The sequence below is a fragment of the Pipra filicauda genome, unplaced genomic scaffold (genome assembly GCF_003945595.2).
Source record: "Pipra filicauda isolate LSUMZ 115617 unplaced genomic scaffold, ASM394559v2 scaffold291_size933811_pilon, whole genome shotgun sequence".
NCBI classification, from domain to species: Eukaryota; Metazoa; Chordata; class Aves; order Passeriformes; family Pipridae; genus Pipra; species Pipra filicauda.
The window spans coordinates 413,934-421,093 of NW_024104411.1; the positions used below are offsets into that span (position 1 = coordinate 413,934).

Here is a 7,160-nt window from a genome sequence, read left to right on the forward strand (position 1 = left end):
AGAGCTGTCAGGCTTTGAGGGCTGGGCGCAGCCTGAAAATTGGGCATAAAGCGGGAAAGCGGAAATAATTCCATGTAGAAATGCCTGCCTTTGGATCAGGCCCACAGGAGCATGCACGCAGCCAGGGACGGCTGTGATCCCCTTACAGTCCCACGACATCCTTATGGCTGCCAGGGGGAACATCACCCACAAGTCCTGACCGCAAGTTCTCCTGCCGGGACTCCCGCCCCAGTCCCATCCCCACAGAGGCACCGTGTCATGCACCAACCGCCTGGTCACCCATCGGTCCACTCCACTTATCATCAATAATTTACCAACAGTTCCAGTGCAGGGAATGCCAAAAGGCAAGGGAGCTGCTGCCCTGGCACAAGCCATGTGCCAGCAGAGACGCAATGAGGCCAGCGCAGACAACGGATGCCAAAGGGCACTGCCATTCCTGTTGCTGTCAGAGGAGCTGTGCTCTCTCCCATGAACTCCAGGCAGAACTGGAGTCGCTGGGAAAAACTTCCAGGGAACAAAGACAAGGAAGCGGTGGGAGAGGCTTCCTAGGGAGGGAGCGCAATCACCCTTGCTGGAGGTTTCCCCGGGAGGGAAGCACGTGGCAGGTGAAGCCCGGCCAGCCGCTGCCTCCCTGGACACGGCTGACGGCCGGGCAGCTCCGGAGGGACACGGAGCATCCCATCCCCATCACCTACACCGACTGACACCCCGAGGCTCTCCAGGAGGGAATCGCCTCACCCGCAGCCGCCACTCCTGCCGCACATGGCTGTGACCAGGCGCAGACGAGGCTTTTTGAGCGTATAAAGTTTCTGTTCGAGGCACGTTATCCCATCCGTCTCCTCCGTGTCCCCGGGCACTGACACGAAGGGAAAAGAACCCGCACGTGCCTGGCAGACAATGAGCCCGGGGTGTCCCCTGTCCGGGGGTCAGTGGGCGTGAGGAGCTCTGCCCGGCGCCGCTGTCACCTCCGAGGCACGGGGAGCTCTGCCGGGCGCCGCTGCCACCTCCGGGGCGCGGGGACCTCTGTCCTGTCACCTCCCGCCCCGGCCCTGCCACCCGCGTCCCCTCGCAGCCCCTCCCCGCTGTCACGACTGCCCGGGCCTGTCACCGCCCGGGCCCGCGCCCCATCCCCGGGAGGCGGCCGGGGCTCCCCCGCGGGCCGGGCCCAGCGGGGCCGACACGGAGAGGGACGGGAGGGCCGGGCCCGGCCGGGCCGCGCTCCGGGAGGGGAAGAGAGAGCGGCAAAATGGCGACGCGGCGGCGGGCGGAGCGGAGCGGAGCGGAGCGGGGCGCGGGGGGTCCCCGCCGCGGGGCCGGGCGGGCCGGGGGCCGCTCGGTGCTTACCTCGGCGGGCCGGGCCGCGGTGCGGGGCGCGCAGGGGCCGGCGCGCCCCCCGGCCGGCCAGGCGGTGCCGCCCGCCGCCCCCGGGCCGCCGTGCGGGGCTCCCGGCGCGCCCACACCCGCGGCGGCGCCGCGCTCCGCTGCCGCGCTCCCGCCCGCCCCTCGCCGCCGCCGCCGCGGCTCATGCGCGCTCCCCGCCCCGCCCGGCCCGGCCCGGCCCGCCCCGCGCCCCGCTCCGCCGCTGGCCCGCGCCGGCCTCGCCTGGCTCCGGGAGCGGCACCGGCACCGGCACCGGCAGCGGGAGGGCGGGACGGGGCAGCGCTGCCCGGGCCGCCCTGACCTGCGCAGGTGCGGGCGGACCCCGGTGCGGGCAGGGCAGCGCTGCGCTGCCCGTGCGGGATGCGGGCAGGGTGCCGGCCTGCCATCCCCTGCTCCGGGGTGTCGCACCCTCCGGGGTGCAGGCAGTGAGTGTCCTGGCTGTCATCTCCCCATCCGGGGTGTGCTGCCTGATGTCCTGCCCTCCAGGTTGTAGGCAGGATACCCTGCCCGTTATCCTGTTCTTCAGGGTGCAGGCAGGGTGACCTGCCTGTTGTGCTGCTCAGCAAGGTGCCCTGCCCGTTATCCTCTCCTCCAGGACATCCTGCCCATCATCTTGCCTTCCAGAGTGCTGGCAATGCCCTGCCTGTCGCCTTCCCCTCCAGGGTGTCCTGCCCATCATCCTGCCCTCCGAGGTGCAAGGGAGAGTGTTCTCACCACCCATCAATCCATCTAACCCTGCGGTGCTCCAGGTCCCTTGCAAAGCCAACCCAGCCCTTGGGGATGATGCTGGGTGCGAGGCTGTCTTGATGCCCATGGGACACTCTGCCTTTCCCAGCTCCCAGGCTTGGGGTGTCGCCCCTGCAGAGCCAATGGCACGCAGGTAGGTACCACAGGGCAGAGCCAGCTTCGGTTACTAGCACTGGGAATAAACAGCCACACCAGGACCCAGCAATAGCCCAGAATGTGGGAAAAACCCACAAATTTTGCCAGGTGAGAGCAAAACCCAGAGCAACCACTGCTTCCAGGGCCACCCTGCTTGATATCGCCAGCTCATGGCTTCTGTGGTGCTGCCAGGAACTGGGAGGCCCTGTGGCACCATCGTGCAAACAAAAAAGCCCAACCCAAGTCGGGAGTTTCCCCGCGGTTTTCCCCTCTTTGTCTCCATTGCGGGGAAAGAGCTTAATTAATGTCTGCAGAGAGCAGGGAAAGCTTGCTGTAATTGCTAGGTATGATTATCGGTGGAGCGGAGGGTGCTCAGCGGGGTGGGAGGGACAGGCACAACCCACCTTCTTTGTATAAAATGAGGCATATCCGAGGCAGCTTCGCTTCCCAGCAAGGGAGCTGCCTGCCCAGAAAGCTTAGCTGGCTGGGGGGGGGCTATTCCCCAGCTCCATATGCCCACTGGGACCAGGCAGCACCTTCGAGGTCTTCTCCTCGCTATGGACAGTGCCTATCACCCATCGCTTATCTCTGCAGCCTCCTGACAGCTGCTCCAGACACACGAGTGCAGAATTGCCACCATGTTCATTTTCTGCATCCATAAAGCACAATTTTGCATCTCCAGGAATGGGATGAGGGTGAGGGGAGATGGGGGAGCCTGGCCACCCTGGGATTATGCAGGGCCAGGGAGGGTGGCTGGCCATGGGCTGGGTGAGGTAAGAAACTCTGAAATAATGCAATATGAAGGCACCCTCTGATGCTATTTTCAGGCTCCGCTGAGCAGAGGGGGCCAAGGAATGGACTTGAAAAGAACAGCAAATGTTGAGCAGATGCTGAGGAGCGCTTTGTTTCACATGCAGAGCTGTGCTGGGACGGGCAGGAGGAGGAGGAGGAGGAAGAGCAGCAGAGGCAGCAGTGCTGCTTTCCTCCACGTGCTAACAGGAAACCATCGCATCTCCTCTTGCATTGTGGCTTTGTTGCAGAGGCGGGTTGTGGATGAGAGCTCACCTTCACAGGCCAGCACGGTGCTGAGGAGGGGACCACACAGTGATTCCCCAGTGCTTTGGCCCCTGGGCCACCATTCCCACTGTTCCCACCACTCGAGGCAGGAGGAGGCCAAGGAGCAGCAGCCCGTCAGAGACTGTGGCTGTAAATGCTGTAGAAGGTGGTTGGCAGCAGGGATGAAGCAGTCCAAGCCATTAAGCATGTAAATTAAATTGATACAGACCCCAGGAAGAGGAGATAGGGGAAAAAACAATTACACAGCCAGGATCAGTGAGGTGCTGCCATCCTACACACACTGCTGACATTGCTTCTCCAGCCTCTTGTGGTGGTGTTGAACAGAAGGTCTCCTTGGAGCTGTCCCATGCCTGCTGGGATGCAGCCAGCACAATGACTCCCAGCCTGATCCAGCAACGATCTCAGGTACCCCTGACAAGGGTCAATTCTGTCTGGTAAAGACACCTGGCCAAAAATGAGAAAAAACCACCCTCTTACAGGAAAGGCAGGAAAAAATCTGATTTTCTGGATGCAGATCCTCACAGGATGTTGGGACGTGGAGGCAGGAATGTGTCCCTTGCCCAGAGTGGGACAGGCTGATGGGTAACTTTAAAGCACATATTAGAATCATAGAATCATGAAAGGGTTAAGGTTGGAAGGGACCTTAAAGACCATCTAGTTCCACTCCCCCTGGCTTTGGCAGGGACACCCTCCACTATCCCAGGTTGCTCCAAGTTCCCTCCAACCTGGCCTTGAACACTTTCAGGGATGGTGCAGCCACAGCTTCTCTGGGCAACCTGTGCCAGTGTGTGACCCACAGGCTGCAGCAGCACCTTTCAGACCCTTAACATTGTTACAATAATACAGATGCTGGGTCTGCAGAGCCTCTTCCACATTTCCCTGCTTTAGAGACCTCCCAAAAACTCCCACTAGCTGCTGTGCACGTGGGACTGTGCAGAGCCAGCAGCAGCATCTCCGCTGTCTGGGTGGTGGGATGCTCAGTGTATGGGACTGGGAGCACTGGGAGCCCAGACTTCAGCCCATGTCTGCTGAGCCTCGTGCACCAGACACAGAGACAGGTGAGGGAAAGGGAACAACCACAATGCCCAGATCCGGATGGAAGATTCGTCCAGCCTCCCCTCCAGCATTCCCTGTCTCCCAGGGCTTTATCCTGGGATAAAGGATCGCAGCCATCTGCTCCATCCCCTTTATCCTTGGAGTGGCGGGGGGGGGACAAAGCCCCTTGGAGCAGCCACATGCTCACACATCCTCAGGATGGGCTGTGCAGAGGCTGGTCCGGCCGAAGCAGAGCTATTCCTGAACAAAGAGGGAATCACAGCTGGTTTGTGCGGCAGCATCCGGGCCAGCCCCAGCCTCCTCCCGCACGCTGCTCCGCAGCCTGGGCCGCTGATTGGAAACCGGAGCCCGCCATCACTCCGACAGCCGGGAATTATGCTGATGGCTTTTTTTATTATTTTTTTCCACCCCTCCCTGTGCTTGAACGCACTCAGCAAATACAAGCGAAAGAGGAGAAAAAAAAGGCAAGAGAAAACCCGAACAGATTTGATTTTGGACATGGTGAGAAAGGAAATTGTTACAGTGTGAAGAGGGAAGGTTCAGGGGGGAAATGTTCCTGTCTCAAGGAGGAATGAAGCTCCCAGGGGTCCTGAGGCTGCAGTTTATGATTTACAAGGTCATATTGACATGGGGGGTAACTGGTCATATCGACCCACAGGGTCCCACTGGGACCCCTCCCAATCCAGGAGGGCAGGTCTCTGGGGCAGCCACAGCACCATGGAGGGCAGGAGGGAACGCAGGGATGAGGGACAGGACTGGTGATGAAGCTCTGTGGCTTCACCAAATCCTCCCTAGTTTTAGAAAATGCATCCTCTGATGGGAAGTGGCTCAGTTTGGGTGAGGGGTGTGAAGGTTTTTCCTGGAGCCCCCCATTAACAGCCTGGGCAAACATGCTGCCTGGGACTGTTGTATCAAAACCAAACCCCAAATCTGGCCTTCCAAAAAAGACTCAAGTGAAACACTGTGAGTGTTCAACTTTGTTTTGCAGCAAAGCTACTGGTGCATCCGGGCTGGGGCACAGCTCTAGTCGACCCAAATGATACTAATTTTGGAATTAATAATTTATCTCAGAGCTGTTACTTGCTGCTTGCTGCCTGCTCTCTGGTGGGTCATCCTTGGGAGCTCCTCCAGAAGCTCTCTCCTGTTTACTCCAGCCTTTCCAGCCCCATGTCCTGTGCTGGGCTGTCCCATGTGCCACCGACCCCAGTGTGAACTGCCAAGGACCTGTTCTGACCCTGCCCAGGTGCTGCCAGCACCTGGCACTGCCACAAACCTGGCTCTGTCCCTGTGAAAGTGGCAGTACCACATCTGGATCTGTACCTACCCCCTCCATCTTTGTCCCAGTGAAGCCACAGCACCACAGCCACACCCACACCCACCCCTCTCCATCCTTCCCTTCTCCATGTCATGTCCATTGACCCTGGGAGTGTTTCTGGCTCTGGGAAGGAAGAGCTCCCAGAGGGCAACCAGCAGCTGAGAATGAGGACCAAAAATGAAGGAAGTAATATAGGGGAACTAAATGAAATAAAGCAATTATCCCTGCTCTGATACTTTCTAATTAAGGGAACTGTCACCCTTATTAAGAGGCCATTAATTCATTGTCATAAGTCACCACCAGAGTGCAAGTACCAAAAACATGCCTGGGCCGTGGGGAGTGGAGCAGCATTCCCTCCTTCCCATGCCGTTGGCTCCAGCAGCAGTGAGAGACGCTCCTTGAGGCCATGGGGCTGCTCGTGGCTTTCTGCAGGCAGTGGCTGTGCCCACACCCTGGGCTGTGCTTTGGGAAGTTGTAATTTGCCCTGTGGTGCTCAGCCTGTCCTGGGTGTGGATGAGCCCATCCATCTCCACCTGCATCCCTGTGACTGCACGATCCGCCCTGTGCAGTTCAAGTGCATTTGTCTAAAGGATGTAGTGACTTCTCAGTAGAGATCAGCTCTTGGCCACTCTGGGAAGACCAAACTCCCAAAGAATTCCTAAACTATCCCCAACCATGTGGTCAAGGCAGGTGTTTTCCCCAGCACCACCTCCTGCTAACAGCCAGCTCTGTCTTGGCAGCCTCTCATTACGTATTCTGCATGGAGGGCCCCACATCAGCTTAATTAACAAGGTAAGAAAAACGGGACCTTTGAGGAAATCTTAATTATATTATCCATCTCACCCTGAGTGGCACCTGATCCATCCCAACACTGTTCTCAAGTTCATTAGCAATGAATCAAGATTGATTAGTCCTGGATGTGCAGTAAGGACATGCTGGGGCAGAAGACTTGTGCTGCTGTCGCTGTGAGACCCTGCACATCCACAAGCCCTGTCTTGTCCTCCAGCACCAGGCAGCGGGATGGGGATCAGGGCTATGGGATGAGGCAGACAGAGGTTTGCCAGTGCTGGGATGAGGCTGCTGGAGCAGCCCAGGAGCAGCTGTTTCACTGTGCCCCTTGCAGGAGCTGGCATCTCACACCTCCCAGGGTTACTCTGATTTAGACCAGCACTCGGGCAGCCCTGCCAGGCTGCTGCTCACTTCCAGGGATGGGGCATCCGCAGATTCTCTGGGCAATCTGTGCCAGGGCCTCACCAGTCTCACAGGCAAGAATTTCTAATATCCAATCTAACTGTGCCCTCTGCCAGTCTGAAGCCATTCCCCCTTGTCCTGTCACTCCATACTCCTGTCCAAAGTCCCTCTCCAGCTCTCTTGGAGCCTCTTTAGGCACTGGAAGGTGCTCATAGGTCACGCCGGAGCCTTTTCTTTTCCAGGCTGAACAACCCCCTCT

General features: G+C 59.0%; 1 protein-coding gene across 1 annotated transcript in view; it reads right to left on the reverse strand.

Annotated features, from left to right (window-relative positions):
• The window catches only part of ZNF512B (zinc finger protein 512B), a 29,822-nt gene extending 28,340 nt beyond the window's left edge, over positions 1 to 1,482 (reverse strand). Inside the window, exon 1 of the mRNA XM_027710605.2 lies at positions 1,345 to 1,482. The gene's annotated coding sequence lies outside the window, so the exon portion shown is untranslated. The remainder of the gene's footprint in view (positions 1 to 1,344) is intronic.
• Between the last annotated feature and the right edge of the window lie 5,678 nt (positions 1,483 to 7,160).